This window comes from Papaver somniferum, unplaced genomic scaffold, assembly GCF_003573695.1.
Source record: "Papaver somniferum cultivar HN1 unplaced genomic scaffold, ASM357369v1 unplaced-scaffold_10, whole genome shotgun sequence".
Classification (NCBI taxonomy): domain Eukaryota; kingdom Viridiplantae; phylum Streptophyta; class Magnoliopsida; order Ranunculales; family Papaveraceae; genus Papaver; species Papaver somniferum.
In genome coordinates, this window is record NW_020618825.1 from 2,123,715 (window position 1) to 2,146,803 (window position 23,089).

At 36.4% G+C, this 23,089-nt stretch overlaps 2 pseudogenes; one reads left to right on the top strand and one right to left on the bottom strand.

Moving 5' to 3' along the window:
* Positions 1-875: 875 nt before the first annotated feature.
* LOC113326877 lies at positions 876-21,479 on the top strand (annotated as a pseudogene).
* LOC113326694 lies at positions 7,976-10,545 on the bottom strand (annotated as a pseudogene).
* Positions 21,480-23,089: the final 1,610 nt, after the last annotated feature.

Below are 23,089 nucleotides of genomic sequence, written 5' to 3' on the forward strand. Positions count from 1 at the left end.
GGAAACGCAGGGATACTGAGTGAACTAAGTGAATTAGGAGTTGTTGCTTGGTCTCAACTGTACGAAGTTGGTTTAGATTTTGTATAACGGATTAATTCTGAGAGTATTCAATTCTAGACTAGGTCCCTGGGTTTTTCTGCATTTGCAGTTTCCCTATTAACAAAATATTGCTTTGTCTTTTACTTTTCTATTTCCGCAATTATAATTATTTTATTATAATTAAAAGTAAAATACGCAAACATTAACTCCGTACATACTTGATAGTAATCCTGTAGAGTTTGGTTAAGTCCAAACCTATTATCAAGTATCACACTTTGGTTGTCGTATTGTCTGGATCTCATATCCATGGAAAATCATACAAAGTATGAGTACCGATTTGTTGTATTGTCTCGACTTTGTCCACAAACGGTCACTTTCGGCAAGAGGACTTATAGGTGGATATTTAAAAGATTGTGGTGTATTTGGGTACCCTCGTCTTTTCAATCTATTTTATCAAGTTTTATTATATAATCTCCATGTTTCTCAGTAACTAAATTATAAATTGAACTGGTAGAAACATCCAGAATGCAAACAATGGAGGACAAGATCTCTTTCACAATATAATGAACTAGCTATGATATTTGCTGACGGTAGGGCGACCGAAATGCATAACAGGTTTAGGGATGATAAGAATCAGGAAAAATAACGAGGTCGATGATGACCGAGATGATAATACTCAATACGAGAATTAGAATGTTGAAGACCAGAACGAGAATACGCATGGAAACGACAATGTTAGTGATGGTAATATATCTGAAATGCCAAAAAAACTGAGAACTTCAATAAGATCTAGTTCCCGTTCATTTACAAAGACAAAAACGAGTACCGGAGAAGGGATGGTGGAAGCAATTAATTTTATGGCAAGTATTGTTAACAATATAGCGACCAATCCAGAGGAAGACAAAAACTCTTCTACAGAGAAAAGTGTAGTTGCTACATTTGAGGAAATACCAGATTTCGATCATGCAAGGTTTAGAGTTATTGGAAGATAAGAAGAAAGCAAAGATTTTCATAGCGTTGAGTAGGGATAAGAGACGACGTTGGTTATTGTCAAAGCTTAACTTCTGCAACTACTATTAAAGTGTTAGAGTGATTAGGTTGATAATTTGAGTTTAGTCTGGGTTTATATGCTTTGATTATCAATTAAGTAGGTGGATATTTTGAGTTTTATCCTTTTAGTTTTAGTTCCAAATTTTAATCGACAATGATATTGTATTTTAATTATTTATTAATTGTGAAACTTTGTTATGTTTATTTATTTAAAATTTACATGAAATTTTAGTTTTTCATTTATTTGGTTTTCATTGTTTAGTAAATAACATACTTTATCTATGGTTAGTTTCGAAGATAACGAGGATACCATAGTAGCTGGCACAACAGCTACAACGTCATTGATAGCATGTTATTATCGATACTTTGTGGATAATATCACTCAATTCTTAGTGGCTCAGCTCACGTAGATGAAATTCTAAATGGACATGATGCGCGATGTCAAAACAGTTTTCGAATGGAAAAGCATGTCTTTTGCTATTATGTGAATTGTTACAGAAAAACAGTTGCTTCACCATATATAGCAAGGGTGTTAGAGTTGAGGAGAAGGTGGCAATATTTATGCTGGCCATTGGTCATAATGAACGCAATAGAATACTCCAAGAACGTTTTCAACATTTCGGTGAGACAATCAATCGACACTTTAAAGTTGTTTTGGATGCTATTGTTTAACTTGCAGAACATTTTTTGTAACCATCAGGGCCTTGTATTCCCGATGAGATAAAGAGAAAATTAAAAAATTTATCCATATTTTAAGGTACACAAATTTTATTGTTATTTATTACTTCAAATTATTTGTTTTTATCATCTTATAAGTATATACTTATATTTACATATAATGAACCAATTAATTGTATGCGTTCAACCTAGAATTGTGTTGGAGCAACATAGGGAACTCACGTACCGGCAATGGTTAGTGAGGAAGAACAACCTGTTTCTCGGAATAAAAAAGGATTTATTTCTCAAAACGTTTTAGTAGTATGCGCATTCGATTTGCAATTTCATTATGTTCTTGCGGGTTGGGAACGTTCTGCTCATGACAAGCGTGTATTGTACTCGGCCTTAACAAGATCAGATTAATTAATAGTACCAGAAGGTATGATATATATCATAAAATATTTCTTTTGCCTCTACAATTGGGGTAATATAATCTTAAAATTTTGTTTATGTAGAAAAATATTATCTTGGAGATGCAGGTTTCGCCCTTTCACCAAGTTTTATTACTCCACATCAAAGCGTTCGTTATCACTTTAAAGAGTATGGGACAAATCGTCCAAAAGATGTCAAAGAATTATTTAATCCTCGACACTCATAATTACGGAATGTAGTTGAACGTGTATTGGAATATTTAAAAGGCGATTCATTATTTTTCAAGCGCAACCTCGATATCCATAAGAATCACAAGTGAAAATTGTGATAGCATGTTGCATCATCCATTACCACGTTCGCAGGGAGTATGAATGATTTGTTTCTTGACGATGAGCATGTTGTCATTGTACCAGAAACTGAACCTGGGTTATCAGAATACAATAACGAAGGTGCTAGACTCGGAAGAAATAAATAACGACATTTAGCGTTAGAGTTTCGTAATTCAATTGCTCATGCAACGTGGAATAATTATCGACGACATCGTCGTACTATTTAGTTTTTTTTTATTAATTTCTATCCAATTCTTCTTTTAGTATTCACATTTTAGGATATTTTTATTTTTTATCAAATTTTTATTTTTTATGATTTTTCTTTTCTCTTTATATCATATTGTATTTAATTAAAAAGATGGTATATCCAGTTATATGGAGTCTTACAAAGCTCTAGTTGGTAACCTAGCAACAAGATGGGCCCAACAACTTTTTGGATAGCAATATCCAATCCATGAGCAATAAAACTGGTTAGAGCACTACCAACATCACTACTATCTAAACAATATTTCAAACGCTTAAAAAAACATACAATATCCTTAACCTCACCTAAAATAGTGAAAGCCAAAATCCCAAACCATATCCATATGCCAAATATTTATATTTTAAAATGTTTTTATATTAAAATGTCGTATGTTGATTTTATATTGCACATTTAAATTTAGGAGTTTGAAACAAACATTATTTATATTAACCTACTGCTGGACAAGGTGTCAAACAAATACAATTTAAATGTAACCTGTTATAGGGGCGGCATGGTTTTATTAGAGGGGCGGCAGTGTGATAGTAATGTCCCTCAAGTTGGTTAGGGGATGTCCTATAGGGGGTGTAAATTAACTAGATTACCCTCCCCATTTTTTAACCTAAATCAAAGCTAAATTGAAAATTTGTTTTCTTTCTTATTCTCTTCTCCTCCTCCCATCAACCGTAACCTCCATTAAAACTCAAAATTTCATCGTCTTCGATTAATCGACGATTCGAAAATTAATCAAGTGTAATGTAATGACTTATATGAGGTAGGTTTTGAAAACCCAGTTACAATTTGGTTTATTTTGTTCGATTTAAGTTTAATTTCTATCGAAAATTAGGGTTTTAGATGAAAATTGAAATTGAAATTTATGGGTTTATGTGAGTTATGCTCGATTTTAACTGGATATTTTGATGTTGTTACGGTTGGTAATAGTTCAATTACCAACCGTATGTTCTTATATCTGAGAATTTTCTTCAGTTACGGTTGGTATCGAGCATTTGGTTACCAACCGTAACTGAGTTACGGTTCGTATCGAGCATTTAATTACCAACCGTAATTGGTTTTACGATTAGGTTTTCTTCAAATTTAACCAGTTACGGTTGGTAGTTCATCTTTTACGAACCGTAACTTCGATTTACGGTTGGTTATGAGCACAATTCCAACCGTAATTAGCTCTGAAAATGTAAAAAAATTGAATTTTTTACGTCCTTTAGATAACTTTGAGCAACAAAAAGCTAGTTGGGACTAATTTAGAAGTATACCCGGTCTCAGGTCATGGTTCTTCATTTTGTTGGTTAATTTCTTCAATTGATTGAGATTGACCTTCTCCTTTAAACTTTAAAAATCTGATTTTGGTTTTGATTTTGAGTTAATATAAGTGTAATTAATCATTAACACTAAACTTGATTATCATCACTAAACTAGGTTATCATAAGTTTTAGCTGACCGTTTGCATGTTCATCTTCTTTGATTTTTTTATTATGGGTTATGCTTCATTTTAGTATTCATTAATTTCATTTACTGGGTGTATGTTGAATGAACTTGTGGTCACGGTTGGTGCAGGTTGCACCGCCAAGTACTTTTGACGAGGTGTTCCAAACCATATTTGATTACATCGATCGCCTATTTCAAATAGTGCGGCCCAGAAAGCTTCTCTATCTAGCCATCGGTATAATCATTTCCCTCCATTACTCAATGCACCGGTTTTTTGCTCTTTATCGTTAATTTTTGTTTAGGAAAACGGTCCGCACAGGGGAGACTCATCTACTGACCTCAGCGAAAGTTTCGTTTGAAATGGAGTTTTCTTGATGGGTGTATTACATTGTTTGTAGATGGAGTAGCTCCAAGAGCTAAGATGAACCAACAACGATCTAGACGCTTTCGAACTGCAAAAGATGCAGAGATGGCTGTACGTTTTCAGTTTTCTATCATGAGTTATAACAACAAATATTGGACTAGTATCCTAGTTACTTGCAGGTGATGCTCAGTATACTCTCACAAATACAGTTGTTCTTGTTGTTGTACTTGTATATAGGAAGCGCATGAGGAGATGATTAGAAAAGAATTTGAAGAGGAAGGCCGGAGTGTGCTGCCCAAACTCCAGTCGGAAGTTTCAGATTCTAACATTATTACCCCAGGAACAGAATTTATGGAAAGATTGTCCAAGGCTTTACAGTTTTATGTACGTTCACGCCTCAACAACGATCCAGGGTGGAAGCATGTTAAGGTTTTTGTTTCTTATCATTCTACCGATGATTATCAATCTATGACATAGTTGTGCTGCTTTTACGTGGAAGAGTAGACATTTATAAAACATTAACCAACTTAATTTTGATTTCATGTGAAGGTAATAATATCATATGCCAATGTGCCTGGTGAAGGGGAACATAAGGTAATGAATTTCATCCGCCTTCGGAGGAATCTCCGGGGGTATGAGCCGAACACAAGACATTGCTTATACGGATTGGTACGAGAAAATACAATTCAACTCCTTGAGAAAAATGTGTCTGCTTTGGTGGTATCATGTTTTCGATTGCTTATATTCAGGGTTAAATACTTTTGTTTTGTTCCAGGATGCTGATCTAATCATGCTTGCTTTAGCAAGCCATGAGCCTCACTTTGCAGTTCTGAGAGAGGTAAACTGTGCTTTCACGCCCAGCATCTTCAGTAGAGGCCAAACTGAGTGTCCTCAGACAGTCAACTAGTCATAACGAGTTTCTTTCTTTCACTTTATAATTTCAGGAGGTCACTCACGTACAGAGGCCAACCCATAGGATGCAGTCTTCAGTAAAAAAATCTTACCAGGTAAAAAAGAAATCCTCACTGTCCTTTAAACATAAGTTTCTGGCTCATCTTTTGACTATCTTTTGATTGTTATTGTTTACTTTTTACCAGTTCCTTCAAATTTGGACATTAAGGGAGTTCTTAGAGCTGGATTTGAGAATTTCCGACCCTCCATTTGCAATTGATATAAAAAAATAATAGACGACTTCATTTTGATGTGTTTCTTTGCTGGAAACGACTTCCTACCACATATACCGTCATTAAATATCAACGAGGTTTGTCAGTGGATTCACTTGTCAATCTAAAACGTCTTTTTTGTCAGTTAAATGCTAAAATTTCATGCTTACTTTGTCTGGACAGGGTGCTATCGATTTACTAATATCTGTTTATAAAGACAAGTTCAAGAGCCTTGGAGGCTATCTCGTCGATATGCAAAAAGTAATAACAGATCTCATCACGGTTTCATTACATTTTGAGATCTTATAAAGTGCACAATTAAACTCGTGTTTTTGATTTATGTGAGCAGGTGAAAGAAAAAAAAGCTTCTTACATGAAGCTTAAGAGGGTAGAGAAGTTTATTCTGGCAGTTGGTACATACAAGGATCGCATTTTCAAAAAGAGAGCAGATTTGAAGGAGCGCACCATAAGAAGCTTCATACGTAAGATGGCTAATGAGCAAGCTGCTGAGGTGAGAACTCAAATATTTAGGGTATTTCTTTTTCTTTCTTGCTGTTGCAGGAACGAGCTTAGGTTATTTTGCGATCTAATGGCACTGTTTTGCATTAAGTTAATGCAGGATTCCTCCTCTTTAAGTGGACCTCTTAGAGAGTTGCGTCTAGAGAAGGAGCCAGAGGTGCATTCATCAATGCCTTGTGAAGATACCGATGTCTGTTAAAGACTAGGATCTCACAGTGTGTACACTGTACAGTTCTTTTGGTGTATTCGAAATCTAGTTGTCAGCTTCTCTTTTTGTTGAAGATCTGGTTGTTGCTTTTTTTCACATAGGTGTTGGAAAACACAAAAGAACTTCATAAAAAAGTTAAAGACTACATGCAGAAGCAGAATGACCTATATAAACAAGGACTTGTATCAAATGACAAGGTTTGTGTTTTCTGGATTTGCCCTCACTTCTCTTGAATTGGTTAGCTGCTGTGAAGGCGGATCTTCATCTTAGGTTGCATATACTGCAGGTCAAATTGGGTCTTCCCGGGTGGAAACAACGCTACTATAAGGAGAAGTTTCTGGTGGATGATATTGAGAGTACTCGGCAAGAACTTGTATGCCGTCATCATTGAGTCACAATTTTATTTTTTTTAACTCAATCATGAATGTATTAATTTAATGTTCACACGTAAATCTAATTCATGTAATATGGTGGAATTTCATTGAGACCAAGGGTTGCTTTCCTTTTTAGGAGATTGATACATTCTTATATGCAGGTCAAAAAGTACACTGAAGGATTATGTTGGGTTTTGGAATACTACTTCTCTGGAGTTCCTTCCTGGACCTGGTAATTTTAGTTGTTCCTTTGCTAGTTGAGTTTTTTGTTTTGTCGAGTGAATATTAAATTTTGGTACTTAACAGGTATTATCCTTACCATTATGGTCCGTTCGCTTCGGATTTCAAAGGTCTTGGGAGCACATACATAAAGTTTCAGATGGGTGCTCCATTCAAGCCATTTGATCAGTTGATGGCTGTGCTTCCACCAAGAAGGTAAATAACTCTCATCTGGTACTATCTTCTGGGAGGCGCTTGGATTAAAATAAGAAGTCCTTTTCACAATTAACTTGTCCAAAGTTACCTGTGTAGTGTAAGTGCACTCACTACAAGAAAACTTGGTTTGAGCAACCAAAATCTTAGCAAGAGCCCAAAATTTTGGTCGCTTTAACAGTCAAGCAACCAAAATTCCGACTACCATAAGTTTTAGCGGTTGCTAACCTGTTACCGCTACTTAGATACCAAATAATGTTTTTGGTTGTTCAAGTACTTTTTCCAAGTTCTGTATACCGAGTTCCATAGTAGGTTAGTAGCTATTTACGTCAAGCGACCACAGACTAGCAAGTCAAAATAAATTTTGGTCGGTCAAACCTGTCTCAGCAACCAAGTTTAGAATCACCAAATCAGAAGAGATCACGAGCATGTAGCTAACTTAGCTCATTGGTTGGACAGTTTACTAATCATCCTGCATAAGGGTTCGAAAAAAACAATGAATTTAATCCAATAGATATACACCCAATCGTAATTCAAATTCTCCCCTAAACAATTGTTTGTGTCAAGTTACACTTAATCCAACTTACAGCTGAATTCAATCGACACATATGTTCAAAATCCGAGAAACACTAATAAAAACTCAAAATTCACACTAGTACAAGTCATTTATTCTATTACTCAACACACTGCCAGATTTGTGTAGATAATGACTTGCTTGCAAGCATTATTGCTTCTCCCCACTTTCTTCTCCTCCAACAGCTTTTTGTAGCTCCGTTTGAAACTGCTCATATTAATGCAAAACAGAACGACAAGGGTCATTACGCATACATCAAGTTAAAATATGAAAACACAACAGATAACAGAAGCAGAAATAAGAACTAGGAGAGAGTGACACACCTCAAGTTGGCCGGAAGGCTTTTTTTAAGCTCTCGCTGCAATTGAATTACTTCTGATTCAGGTCCAGACCTTTAAGCAGAAATGAATACTAGTTATGCCTTGTGAGTATATACAGATTATGCAAGATGGTGACTATAGCAAGATTCGTAAAATGGGTATGCGCATATACTAGTGCAAGCAAGGTGATGAGAAGACAGCAGGTTTTGCTAATCAAGAAAGAAAATAAAAAGAAAAAGAAATGTCGGTCTGCAGAGATGATCTGGCAGAACCAATCTTCGAACTTTTGTAAATACCCGACATTAGATTCATGGTTTACGGAAACTAGGTGAATACAAAACACTTATGATTGAACTCCTCGTCTTGTTAAATAGGTTGTATTTTAAAGATGAATCAATATGAGTATTTACCCTGAACTGAAGTTACACATGTTCTTATGAGTTCCCCGTTAGTCACCAAATTGATATTCCTGAATAACTAACCAAACAATCATTATGCAAGGTTAAAAGAGATATGCAGGACTTCCTTCTTTGATGGCTTGATTTGTTTTTCAGGTGTTGCATTCGTGTTTGTAAACTCTGAAATGAAGGACCTTTTATCTGCAGAATTATAAGAAAACAGTGACTACTCATGATGGACAAACTAGGATAAAAAAAAACATAGAGGAGAATTGCCTAAGTAAATGTCAAGATAGGTGTAAAATTATCATGGCTATTGCTTCGAATGGCACAGGTCACATCAGCTTACATAGTACATGTACAAAGAAAGGACAAACTGTTATACCTATATAAGAATTTGTACAATTCAATTGTATACTCTGAAGCACTCTAAATGGACATTTGTACACAACTCAAAGGTAGGACTTACATGGATATTGACTGAGATGAACCTAGCAGGTAATACATGTGTAACTCAATCCCGTAAAACAGAAGTTTTCTTACCGTTCCAATGGAGGGCTTCTCCTTGCTATCCTCTGTTAGAAGTAACCCACCAGCAGTTTCCTTCTCGGCCTCCTCAACCTGAACACGATCATGTGTAAGAACCACTATTAAATAGGCAATCACTCAAATATGTAATCAAAAATTATACTACAACCAAAATAATGCAACGAGTAACAACCCCAATCTAAAATATTGCCTGCTTAGGTAAAAGAAACCATGTTCACATGAACCCAATACTACTATGGTGCCTCATAGTGCAAGGTCCAACCCTCCCCTGTAAAATTTACGTGCAATTGTTTTTCCAATTTATTACTCTCCCAAGCCATTGTTTACTTATATCGACACCTTAAATTTCTATAGATTTATGAAGAATCTGACTATGTAAAGTGGGAACAGACGTTAATTAACACGCGTTCGCTCAGGGGCTTAAAATCCTTGACATCTTCGGTCTCGGAGAATACCAACAATGCCATTGTCATTCAATAAAAGATGGCTTACTCCATTCAAGTCCACTTCAGTTCCGTCATATTTGGAGTAAATGATTTGAGCACCAGTCTACCAACAAATCAGCTTACAATTGTTAATGTCAATTCAAAACCATAGACACACAGAAGATAAATACCCTTAGCTGAGTTAATCATTACCTTCACACTAACATCGACTTGGGCCTTTCCGACGGTCTTACCCTTCTCAATAGCAAGGAGCTCACTTCCTTGTGGCTTAGTCTGAGCGGTAGAAGGCGAATGAATATCACCTGTGGTCTTCTGCTCTGCTGTCTTGGTTACAATAAGCACCCTGTCTCCCAAGGGCTTGTGTCTCCCAACGGCTTGAGGGAAGTGTACAGTAAAAAAAAGATAGAGCAAGGTCAATTATAATAAAAAGGTTCCAACTAGAAACAAGTGAGTAAAGGTAGGATCCCTGACAAAAAAGTTGACAGTCATGGTACTTCATTATCACATACAAATGAAGATGAACCAGCAACTGAATCCAATGGATTCGCATAGAAATGATATAGTTCACAAATCTTATCCCATACCTAAACAGGCTTCAAATAAACACACTGAGCAAAAAAATCTACCAAAGCATAATGCCTAATGGTGAGCATAAGAATGAGCCTTTTCTTTCACAAACCCTCTCGTATTGCAACAGAAAGCAAATCAGACTACTGTTACCCACATGGCTGCCCGACTGGAACAACATAAATCACATATTTGTTAAATAAAAATATCTTCTAATCAGAACCAAAAGCAGCGATTCATAAGACAATGACTAAGCAATCACAACCGAAAAATCAATACCCAAACGATTAAAATTCACAGGGATTTTAATTTGGGTAGTAACAAATTTGTAATACACAGAAAGCCCAATTTGTTAAGCTCAACTCCATCACTACCCACTTCTAAAAATCTCAAATTTCCCCTATTACATGAACAGACAATTCTAAAAACTCAACCCACATTTCAATTGAATGAAATCCCACTTTGAAGAAAATCAATTTTGTTCCTTAATTCAATGAAAGTCTATCTAAGAAAAGTAAAATAAACGAAGAAAACATCTAATAGAGAAAGATACAAGCCTGTATAAAAACTAAATAAAACGAGCACGCCCAAAGAGATTTAAGTAAACAGATGAAATATCTAGCTTACTAAATCTTGATAAATTCTTGGTAAAAGAAACAATTTTCACTGAAAAAAAATTGAATCAATCAATTGTCAATAGTAATTAACCGGACAAAATCGAAGTAATAAATTGATTAAAACCCCAAAATTAAATGAACCGCTCAAGAAATCCAAAAATCAAACAAATCCCATACTGATAAAACCCTGGATCTGAACAATATATAGCATCAAAACTTTCTCAAGGGAATAAAAAGAGAAATCAGAACAAACCTAAACTGTAACGGCCGCGTCATTCCCTTTCAATTTCTGAGAGAGAAACGAGGGATTCGAGTTCCTTTCAAACTGTGAACTAGAGATGTTACGGATTTGAGGTTTAATTCCGGAAAAAAGTTTTACTTTTTGTTTTACTTCATAAGATATGTGATGGATCGGAGTTTTTTTAAAGAAATTGAGACACAAAAAGAAAGAAAGAAAGAAACTGTGAAAAGGTTCCAAATGAGAGAGAAGGAGAGAGTTTTTGCCTCAGGGTTTCAATTCTAGATTTACCAAACATGAATTTTAGATTCCACCCAAAAAAAGCGCCAACATTCCCGCCAATTCGTTTACCCTAAGATGTTTTCGCGCCACATAAGAGTTGTAGTTTTGGTACCGTTGGATAAGGTAGTAATCCGAATCCATGCTTGTGTTTTGCGTTTATAGCCATACGATTAAAGATCCTTGTTTCCTATTGGCTAAATATATATCATGCGGATCATATCTGGTAGCTTTGGTGTTTTCAATTGGCTAGATATGCATCATGAGGATCATAATTGGTATCTCTAGTGTGGGAAGCATCTTGTGTGATTTGCATCGGTAATTGATCTCTAAATAATAGTACTAAGTATCGAAAAATAACAAGAAATTGAGTAAAGTTAAGGTAAGTTGAGTGGAAAAATGTTGGTGGATAAGGCAATTAAGAGAGTTTATGACAGAAGGGGAAACCGATAAGTTGAGTAGCAAAATGTTGGTGGATAATGCAATTAATAGTAACAAAATTGATAGATCACAAATTGAGTGAGGGAAATTGAGTGAGACTGACCAACATTGAGTAAGAGTGATGGATTAGAAACGATGAATCCACCTATTTTACAAGTAAGATTCCATCGAAATATTCTTTGAAACCTTAGGAAAACCCTTTTCTGGCGACTTCGAGTAAGAAAGTGGCTCCGAGTTCGAAACCTGGGCGGGAGTGGACTACTATAAGTCAAAAATTTCGTACGATTGATGAATAAACCCATTTACATGTAAGATTCCATCGAAATATTCTCTGAAACCTTAAACAAATCATATTCCGGCGACTTCGAGAATGAAAGTGGCTCCGAGTTCGAAACCTGGCCGGGAGTGAACTACTATAAGTCAGAGACTTCGTAAGAACGATGAATCCACCTATTTTACAAGTAAGATTCCATCGAAATATTCTTTGAAACCTTAGGAAAACCCTTTTCTGGCGACTTCGAGTAAGAAAGTGGCTCCGAGTTCGAAACCTGGCCGGGAGTGGACTACTATAAGTCAGAGACTTCATAAGAACGATGAATCTACCCATTTACAAGTAAGATTCCATCGAAATATTCTCTGAAACCTTAGGCAAACCCTTTTCTGGCGACTTCGAGAAAGAAAGTGGCTCCGAGTTCGAAACCTGGGCGGGAGTGGACTACTATAAGTCAGAAACTTCGTAAGAACGATGAATAAACCCATTTACAAGTAAGATTCCATCGAAATATTCTCTGAAACCTTAAACAAATCATATTCCGACGACTTCAAGAACGAAAGTGGCTCCGAGTTCGAAACCTGGCCGGGAGTAGACTACTATAAGTCAGATACTTCGTAAGAACGATGAATATACCCATTTATAAGTAAGATTCCATCGAAATATTCTCTGAAACCTTAAACAAATCATATTCCGACGACTTCAAGAACGAAAGTGGCTCCGAGTTCGAAACCTGGCCGGGAGTGGACTACTATAAGTCAGAGACTTCGTAAGAACGATGAATCCACCTATTTTACAAGTAAGATTCCATCGAAATATTCTCTGAAACCTTAGGAAAACCCTTTTCTGGCGACTTCGAGTAAGAAAGTGGCTCCGAGTTCGAAACCTGGGCGGGAGTGGACTACTATAAGTCAGAAACTTCGTAAGAATGATGAATAAACCCATTTACAAGTAAGATTCCATCGAAATATTCTCTGAAACCTTAAACAAATCATATTCCGGCGACTTCGAGAACGAAAGTGGCTCCGAGTTCGAAACCTGGCCGGGAGTGGACTACTATAAGTCAGAGACTTCGTAAGAACGATGAATCCACCTATTTACAAGTAAGATTTCATCGAAATATTCTTTGAAACCTAAGACAAACCCTTTTCTGGCGACTTCGAGAAAGAAAGTGGCTCCAAGTTCGAAACCTGGCCGGGAGTGGACCACTATAACTCAGAAACTTCGTAAGAACGATGAATCCACCTATTTACAAGTAAAACTCCATCAAAATATTCTCTGAAACCTTAGACAAATCCTTTTCCGGCGACTTCGAGAACGCAAGTGGCTCTGAGTACGAAAGCTGGCCGGAAGTGGACTACGATAAGTTAGAAGCTTCGTAAGAACGATGAATCCACCCATTTACAAGTAAGATTCCATCGAAATATTCTCTGAAACCTTAAACAAACCCATTAAAGCTGGCCGGAAGTGGACTACGATTAATATGAATTCATTGAAATGAGAACCCTAAAATTAATATGAATTCAATTAAAATTGAAGAAATTGGACCCGCGAATAATCTAAATTTGACAAAATATGATATTCAATCAAATTTACATTTTACACTTCTATTTTGTGCCCACATAATGCCGATCGACGTTTTTGCACATTTAGCCGATTTGCGTGCGCATTTTTTGGAGGGACGAAGGGTTATAGGGACATCGCATTTATGCCCACATAAATAAAAAGTCGTCAAATGCATGTACTAAATATGAAAAACCATAAAATCACTATGTTTAACGTAAAATGCTTCATAATTTGAAATCAACTCAACTTATACTAAAAAATCAATTAAAGTGCGGAAAAAATATCGAGTATCATGTGGCCGGTAACCTCTGTATGTGCTTATTTGTATCATATAAATTTTTCCCCACCTAAAAATTACATCGCCATCTTTTCTGGTCGCCAATCGTAGAATTGGAACATTTTGTTGAACCGCAAATTACCCTGACAAGTGATTCACATGACAAATAACATTTTGTTTAAATTTTAATAATTTGGCTGGGCGCCAAATTTTCCAACATGTACCAAACAAAATTTGGTTTAAATTTTGGTAATTTGGCGAGCCAAATTTCCCCCCAACTTCTTACTCACAGGCCAAAAAAATTTGGTTCAAATTTTGTTAATTTTCCGAGCGCGAACTCTCCCCGCCAACATTCACTAGGCGAAAAAATATCTTAATAAAATAAAAGAAATCTCCCCGAGTAAATTTGTTTCCACCCCATGTGAAATGGGAACAAAAATTATCGACTATATTCTCACCCATATGAGTCGTATAAGTTAGAAGCTAGGGTTTCATCTTCACATTTTTAAGTTCTCGTTCTCTCTCTCTTTTAGGTTTAGTAGCAGCGGCTGCAGGACAATCGAGAGTCTCTCTTCATTGCATTCTATATTCTTGGGTAAATCATTGTTCTTTACTTCGATTTTAAGTTCATGTTTTAGTCTCTCTTCATTGCATTCTATATTCTTGGGTAAGTCATTGTTCTTTACTTCGATTTTAAGTTCATGTTTTCTATCTGAGCATGCATACCTTTGATTTTAAGCTTTTAGATTCACTGTCTAGGGTTTAATTTGGGGATTCATCAAAAGTATTGATTTTTAGTTTTAGTTTTAGTCTTTGAAGTTGTCTTTTTGCTACTTTAAGCTTTGATTTTAAGCTTAGGATCTCATTTTGAGCATGCATGTATGTCATTTTAAGATTCCACCGCCTAGGGTTCAGTTCGGGGATTATTTTTTTTTTTCTTTTTTGTCTTTTGATGTTTGTTTAATTCTCTTTTACATTTGTTTTTGGGTTGGATGGAATCTTCCATTAACCTTTGTTTTTTTTTTTGTTTTTCTTCTTTCTCTGTAACTTCTCCTGTAACTTAAAAAGAAAGGAAGAACTCTAAATCCTTTGATTTACCTTATGTTCCATGGATTTTTACTTTGAAGTTCATATACCCTTGCTATAAGTTTTGGGTGTTGGTAAATGTGAAGTATGCTTGTTGAGTGATTTCCCTATAGTTGTTTTAGAAATGGATAGAAATAGAAGGTTTTTTTCTTTTCTTTTCTTTTGATGTATCTTTTTTGCTGCTTTAAGCTTTGTATAGTTCTCTTTTAAAAAAAGAAAGAACATTTAAGTTTTATAGATTTTTTTTTGTCATTTTATACCTTTGCTGTAAGTTTTGGTGCGGAACTTATGAAGTTTAGCTTGTTGAGTGATTTGCTGATTTTTGTTTCAAAATGGCTAGACATAGAGTGGTCACGTGAAACATTTCCCGTGGTGATCCCATGACCACTCCACAGTACTCTTCTTCTCCCCCAACACAAGAAAGGGCGCCGGCTAATATGCGATCTGTAAACGGTAACAATATTCCTTCCCCTTTCTCGTAGTTCTCCCTATTTTGTTCATCGGATCATTTCATTTTTTTTCATATTTAATTGTTTTGTTTACGGGTTACTGCAGCAAGGGTGGTACGTCTTTAAATGTATCAAAATCCAGGAAGCGACCTGCTGCAGCAGAGTAACAAACTCCTCAAAGGCCGTTAGAAAAAACATCAGTGATAGATATTGCATTACAAAGCATCTAGTACTCAAAAGGCCCACAAAAGTTTAATTCAAGCAAAACGATCATTGTTTGGGTGATGTAGAAAGCGTCAATCATCTGTTCCACCACATAATGATGTTGAAGGCAGCTTCAGTCAACGTTTTTCTTCTAGGCAGTTTCTCATCCACAGCGTCTTTGAGTTTGAAAATCGTAGCAGGAAGCGTTCTACTTCAGCTTCTCAACCGACATCTGTGTACCACAGCAGGCCTCGGGTGTCTCCTCGACGACATACTCAGTTTGCTCGTAATGAACGTGATCAACATCTCGTCGGAGTCCTCTACGACGTACTCTATGGCTCATGATGCAGTGAATCAACACCCGTCGGAGTACTCGATTGTCTCATCGACAACAACTCAGTTGGCTGAAAATGAAGATATATCACCAGAGTTAAGTCGTCGAGGTTTTTTCGCAGAAGCTTCAAATTCTCCTGTGGAAACTGATTCTGCCCATCCACCAGCTATAAGTAAAATCTGTTAACTTCTCTCTATTCTGTCACAGTTGATAGTTAACACGATTATCCTAAAACTATTTTGTTGGGTGATGTCCGTTTCTTGCACAGAGACTAGGGGTATTACCACCCTTCCTAAGTTGCAATTAGAGATACTGACACGGATAACTGAAAGTGAAAGTTTTTGAAAAGATCTTGGTGGGTACTTCAGCCTGAATGATTCTCATGATAGGAATGTGGGTGCGCCAAAGTGACAACTTCCCTTTGACTGTGCATTGTTTAGAAACATGCCTGAAGAAAAGATAGCAAAGAGTATCTAAACTTGTCAGGGTAATACTTAATTCACCGTTTCTATTTTTTTCTAGTTCTTGGAATTTTTGATCACTGGTCACTATTTAACTTTTTTTTTGTTCTAGGATTACTATATCTTAGTACCTGATGATGAAAACGCTGGAGAGGCGATAGAACACAAATGAGGTTGGCTTATTTAGATATCGATCTGAGTTGGCGGCGTACTACAAAACGTTTGATAGTCATGAGGAAGCTTTGCGACATCCATCCCCAAAATCCACAATGTGATGATTGGGCTTATATGTGTGACTTCTTTAACACTAATGTAAAGTTTAAGGTATATAAAATTTGCTGGTCTTACCCTTTGCAATGAATTGACATTTTAGATAATTATATTTATGTGTTAACCTTTAACATGAGCTGCGGTGTCCAGCTAGTTGCTTGTAAATCTGATTATGATTTCTCTATCATAAGAAACAGTAAAAAGCTATATTTTTGATGAAGGAGTGTCTCTAATTTTCATTTTATATTTAATTGTAGGCTGCGTCTGAGAATCAAGGGATGCACGTAAGGCACAAGTTCTGAACCATACCAATGGTACAGAGAGTTTCGCTAGAAAAGCGTATGATAGGGTAAGTTTTAAATTATTCATTGATGCATTTTCCTTGTTCTTCATGTGTTAATTACTTTTAACGGTGGTAAACTCACAAGTTCTATTTCATTAGGCGCGCAAAAATCTCCCGATTGATCCACTCAGTATGTTCATGGTAACCCACAAGGCTAAGAAGCTTGGTAAACTGTGTGAAGATTGGCAGGTACGAATCTCCTTCACTTACTAGTAATAAATTTGAATAATTCTTGAGACTTACTGTTGGTCTAAATGTGAACTAAGCATCCCAAGCTACAAGGTCCAGATACGCAACATGTGTCATTTGTTACTGTTGGTCTGATGGCAATGTGTAGCTCAAATTTGTGTAGCTTTTTGGCTATGCATTTCTTACTGTTGGTATGATGGCAATGTTTTCATTCTTCCTAAGACTTTGATTAGCAGATGTTGCAATATTTAATTTGAATCCGTTTGGAGATGGTCGCAAAAACTTTATATTTTTAGGCAATAAAATGAAACTGCAAAGAAAAAAAGAGATAGTGCAGATATAATAGACACATGCCTTTTCACTTGGTTAAGTTCTCTTCAACTTGTAACAGATCACAGACATGCCACTTATTGGGCACTGACTCTTACCCCTTAGAATTGTCTCATGCATATCTTCTAGGAAATTTAAATTTGTATAGGATGATGGACGCACAAACTTTCGTAACATTTTCAACCTGTTTGTACGATAACAAACTTTTGAGCAACTCGGGAAGATAGGATTATTGCGCGTAGTTTTCCATTTTCAGGATCCATTAATTCTTTTTTTTCGTTGATGTTTTAAATGCTGCATGTGTTGTCAAACTATGATTTGTTATGAACTATTTTTTGTTCCAGATTTTGGGTTCTTTGATGATACATGGAAACCTAATTTAGGGTAGTATTGATCAATTTATCTTTTGCTTTTTTACTCTAGTTACTGCATTTTAAATGAAAATTTGCTTATTCTATTACTGTAATTTTGTTTGTTGTCTTTTCTTCATTTTCTTCATAATAGTACAAGCTTGAATTTTGATTTAGTTGCTTGTTTTTACAACTTGTATGCAGAAAGAGATGAACCAGATCAGTGAGCAGGTCGCCGAGGAGAATCAACCACCACCTGAGGAAATATATGCAATGGTTGTTGATCCACGTCGATAGGGGCTAAGCGTACTCGTAAGTCAAAAGTTGTTGCCGCTTCAGTTTATATGAGAAAAATGAAGCACAAATGGTTGCTCTCCAAGAACAGTTGGACTCTGAAAAGAAGAAAGTTGCGAGCAAGACAAAGAAATCTCAAAGCTTCAAAAGAGGGAGCGTAATCTCAGAGAGTACTTGAATGATGTTTTGCAGACGCTTGGTTGTCAACCTGTGCCAGATGATTCAGAAGATGAGTCCCAAGATGAAGGTGAACATGAAGTTGATGATCGATTTACTTGGGATGATGTGCAAGAAGATGAAAATGGCTATGCTAGGGACGATGATGATTTGCAAGAAGATGAGAACAATTATGTTGGGGACGATGATGATTTGCAGGCAGATGGATGTGCTAATGATAATTAGGAGAATGAATTGTCAGGGGAGGATGAATAGGATGAATGTTGAATGTGCAGTTTTATTTTGGTGAACATACAGGTCCATTGCCTTCACTGTCTCCTTTTGTTACTTTTTTGTGTGGACCTGTATGGTTCTTGTTCTTTTCGGGGATGGTTTGCAAACCATCCGAAAATTGATGGTTTTGGTTTTTTTATAACAAGTTAATTTGCTTGGGTGGGGATTCTACGTGTAATTAAGGAATGGTTTTAATTAATTGGAAGTGGATAATTATAATTATGAAATCTTAATTAGTAATTACCTTCGGTATTAATTTTTAAATTGTAATTAATTTTCGGATTTCCAAACCAGGAGTACAAAAATTTGGTTTAAGCAACCAACTTCAGGCCATGTATAGGTATTTTAAATGCTCTTGGGTTGCTTGGTCTAGCTATGAAGCAATCAGAATTTATTTTAATTGCTCAAAGGGTACTTGGTCTAGCTAAGAAGCGATCGGTATTTCACTCTCTAGTTTTTGTTGGTCTATCTATGAAGCGATCGGCGTTTCACTTGCTCAAGTATGGTTGGTCTAACTCTAAAGCGATGCTTATTTTGCTTGTTCTAAGCAGGTCGGTCTAGCTATGAAGCGATGTTTATTTTGCTTGCTCTAGGTGAGTCGGTCTAGCTATGAAGCGATGATTATTTTGCTTGCTCTAGGTGAGTCGGTCTAGCTATGAAGCAATGAACAAAGGAGATGCTACATGATAGTTGGTTGATTATTAAAGCAATTGCCTAGCTGCTCTAAACCTATAGAGATCCCACCTTTTATAACTTAAGAGCGAGAGCCAAATTAAGTCGCTCTAAGGGTTAGAACGATTCAATATGGGCTTTTCCAACCAAAAGTGCCAGGTTGCTTAATCCAGTTTTTCTTGTAGTGACTTCCTGCACCTTATTGGAGTCTAATGACTTCGGAAGAATCCAATGTACTCGACTTCTATCCAGCGGGTAATTAGGAACTGGTTTTATGGTTTTGATTGAAGGGTATTGACGATTTAATTAACATATTAACATTTCATGATCAGATTTCGAGGTTGACGCTGATGGGAAGCGGTACTCGTGGCAGGTTGTGACTAGATCCTTTATTTGTCATTATTCAATCCAATTTGCTATCCTAGTAAGTGTATCTAACTATATGGTTGGCTGATATTGAAGGGAACTGCCAAGCTTCCTTTCATAAATGAAGGAAGACTGCTCCTGGAAACCAAGAAAGTTGAGAAGGAGCTTAAGGTAATGCATAATGATTCAATTTGTCTTCCTGTTAAGTTGATTTATTATTTATCATATGCTTGGTTGTGACTGTTTTTTCAATATCTAAGGAGGAAGAGTCGAGGAGGAATTCTGAGACGGTGGATCTGATGTTTATTGGCCAATTTCACGATTTGGTTCCAAATATTTTGTTGTGTAAAAGCGCGTTTACTAAAGTTCCTATTAACGTTCAACTGAGGTAATTAATTGAAAGCAAACGACGCTGGATTAAGAAAATCCTCGAGTTTCTATTATTGTTCTTTCTAGCACAGAACATGATTAATTCTCTTTGCTGTCTGAATGCTCACATAAAGCATTGCTTTTCTGTCTCTCACAGTGCTGGATTAAACGGCTATGTTTTCGGATGTAGCGACGAATTGGCTAACTTTATTGATAAGGAGCCGGCGTAATGTAAGTTCTGAAGATGCAACTTAATAAATATCTGTAGTTAGTTTTGACTTTAGGTGCCTAATATAAATTAATGCAGGTGTGTACACTATGAGTTGCCTGACAACCATCTGCACACTCCCCGGTTGGTTGAGAAAGTTGAACTTCCAGAAAAGGTGTGTTTTCAAGCTTGTCATTTTAGCTGAGCAATGTTTGTGTTGCTAGTTTTGGTTTAACGTCCTATAAAATTCTGTAGGCAATAACCGAGGCTGATATCGTGAAGCAACCATTGTGGCATGAATACGAAGGCTGGGAGCCTCCCCGAGACAGGTAACTTTGTTATGGCCATCCAGTTGTGGTATGGTTATTCGATCCTTTATTTTTGTGTTAGGACTTGGACATCTGATTTCAAAGATTACTAACAATGTGTTCGATTGTTATCTGACTGGAAACAGATCGCAGATTATCCAGAGCGAATGTAAACAAGTAACCAATGCTAAGAGGTCTGTGCCTGAACTGAATGATAATGAGGCATGGAGAGGAGCTGGCACTGGTTTCAGTGCTGGAAGGGGGAAAACAATTCAAAAGACATCATGTCCAGATACTAATATCCAGCCGTCTACTGCGGGAGGTGGACTGAACAATGGGAAGGGCCGCAGATCTTATCCTAACAGAGGAAAAGCTTTTACGCAACGAGTGTCTTCTTACGACAGCTACAACACTCGTAGCCGCTTTCAACCCTCTCCCGCTGCTAATGACTCTTCAAGTGGTCCCTCATATGTGGCACGTAGTCCGTCTTATGTGGCACAACGTTGGAGTGGTGAACCATGAAAATCCAATCAAGCTAGTTGGAAAAGAAATGAGCAACAGAGAGCGTTGAATACCAATCAATCCGGTTCAACTTCTAACACAGAAAAGCAGATGCGAAATCGTGGCTGGTGGCCGCCAACAAATGCCCCATCCACTAACCAAGGATATGTTCCAGTATCGTTCAGTAGAGGGTCACCTGAAACTCCAAGTATTGCCCCAAAACAAGAAAATCCTGTCCAGGAGAGAAGTGGATGGTAAATGTCCTGTGACGTGGTGTCCGGTGGATTGGTCTTTTTTTTTTTTTGGTCAATTAAGCAACGCGATCTAGGGGGTAATGATGGTACGATGGTATGATTGTATGAACAATGTTTTCAGAAATCGGTGACATTGTAGCAACACGACTAGGAATAGAAGGAAGAACTAACTATACTTGTATTTTAACGAGTAGGCGCTCTCTCCCGGAAGGTGGGAATACCACCATAGATTTAACGGTGTTTATAGACGGAGTTGAAAGTAAATAAGAAGGTTTGGTCTGTATATTTCTTGTAGTAGGGTGAGCGGAAAATGGGTCATTTGTTCAAACTTTTTAAAATATGGTGTTCTAACGGACGAGTAAAAATTAGTATGAGTGAAATGGACATCAAAAAATAGCAAAAATGAAATTGAATTCATCCTGGATTAAACTTAAAAAATGCGAGGATAAAACTGAATGCATGATGTAAATTAAAAATGGCTTAAACTTAAAAAAGAACGAGGATAAAACTGAATGCATCCTGATGTAAATTAAAAATAAGAAAAAATATTTGAAAATGAGTAGGATGAAACTGTTCACATCCTGGCTATTTTTACATTCTGATGAAACTATTCACTTCATCTGTTCACATCCTGGCTATATTTACATTCTCGTCTATTTAAACAGTATCAAATTTTACATATCTTTTTCACCCTGGAATTGTTGATTTTGGTCTTTTAAATTTGTGCAAGGCGAAGAGCTACATGTTGCTTTTTTTTTTCTTGGAAAAAAACATTTGTTCTCGCTGGTTGGCTTGTAAATAGAGCTGTCATACGGGCCGGCACAACTCAACCCATTAAGAGGTGAGCCCAGTGTGTTGTGCTAGAGATTAAGTTGCTTCGCGTTCGAGGCCGTGCTGCACATTTATTTTATATTTTTTAAAATAATTTTTTGTGATATTTAGATATTATATGTGTTCTATAGCAATATCCAACGTAACAAAGATAAAATGGCCGGACTGCACACTCTTTTGTGAAATATGCACACCATAACGAAGATAAAAATGGAAAAATCAACTTTTGAACTTTATTGATAATTCACAAAATTGGTCGCATAACCTTTGCATTTGAATTCTTGGGTTTATTATCCTTTTTTCCCAAAGTAAAATCATCTTAAATAGCTTTAAGTTACTGATATGTGCTTGATTTTAAATATGTGTTTTTCATATTGAGACTCAACGCAGATGGATTTATCAGTCCCACCAGGTATAGCCGTCGGTGTATATCCTGTAGGAGGGAAGATCGTTCATGTTTATCAGCAAAACTGGATGCACAAACACTGCCGATAGTTGTTATGGCGGTTTTGCCCTTCAACAGCAGCAACAAGGGAATTTGAGGAACTATGGATGAAACTAAATTGGGGTTTAATTGAAATTTATCAATTGAGAAATGGACGTAGCAACTATGAAATTGAAAGGTGTGCTTGTTGAGATGGTATCAAGGGATTTAATGTAATTGTTATCAATGAAATTGGGGGTTTGAATATCGTCCAACATTGGGTTTGTAGGTAAACTGAATTTAGGGTTCATAAGAAGGATGATGCTAATGAAAAAGATAATAATTTTCTACTCGATCTTTTGAATCATATTAATTAGTATTCGTAAATTGTAGATTGTTTAATTTCTCATTGACTTGCTAGATTTCAAGTTACTTTCAAGTGACTGATAGTATTAACTATGATTTGTTTGATCAGGTATTCAAACCAGTAGGAGGGCTACATTTTATACTATCTCAACTGCATTCTCTGAATTTAGTGAAGAAGGAAGAACCATTTAAAGTTGAATACGAGCAAAAGCTTGATTTTAGTGGTGGCTACATGA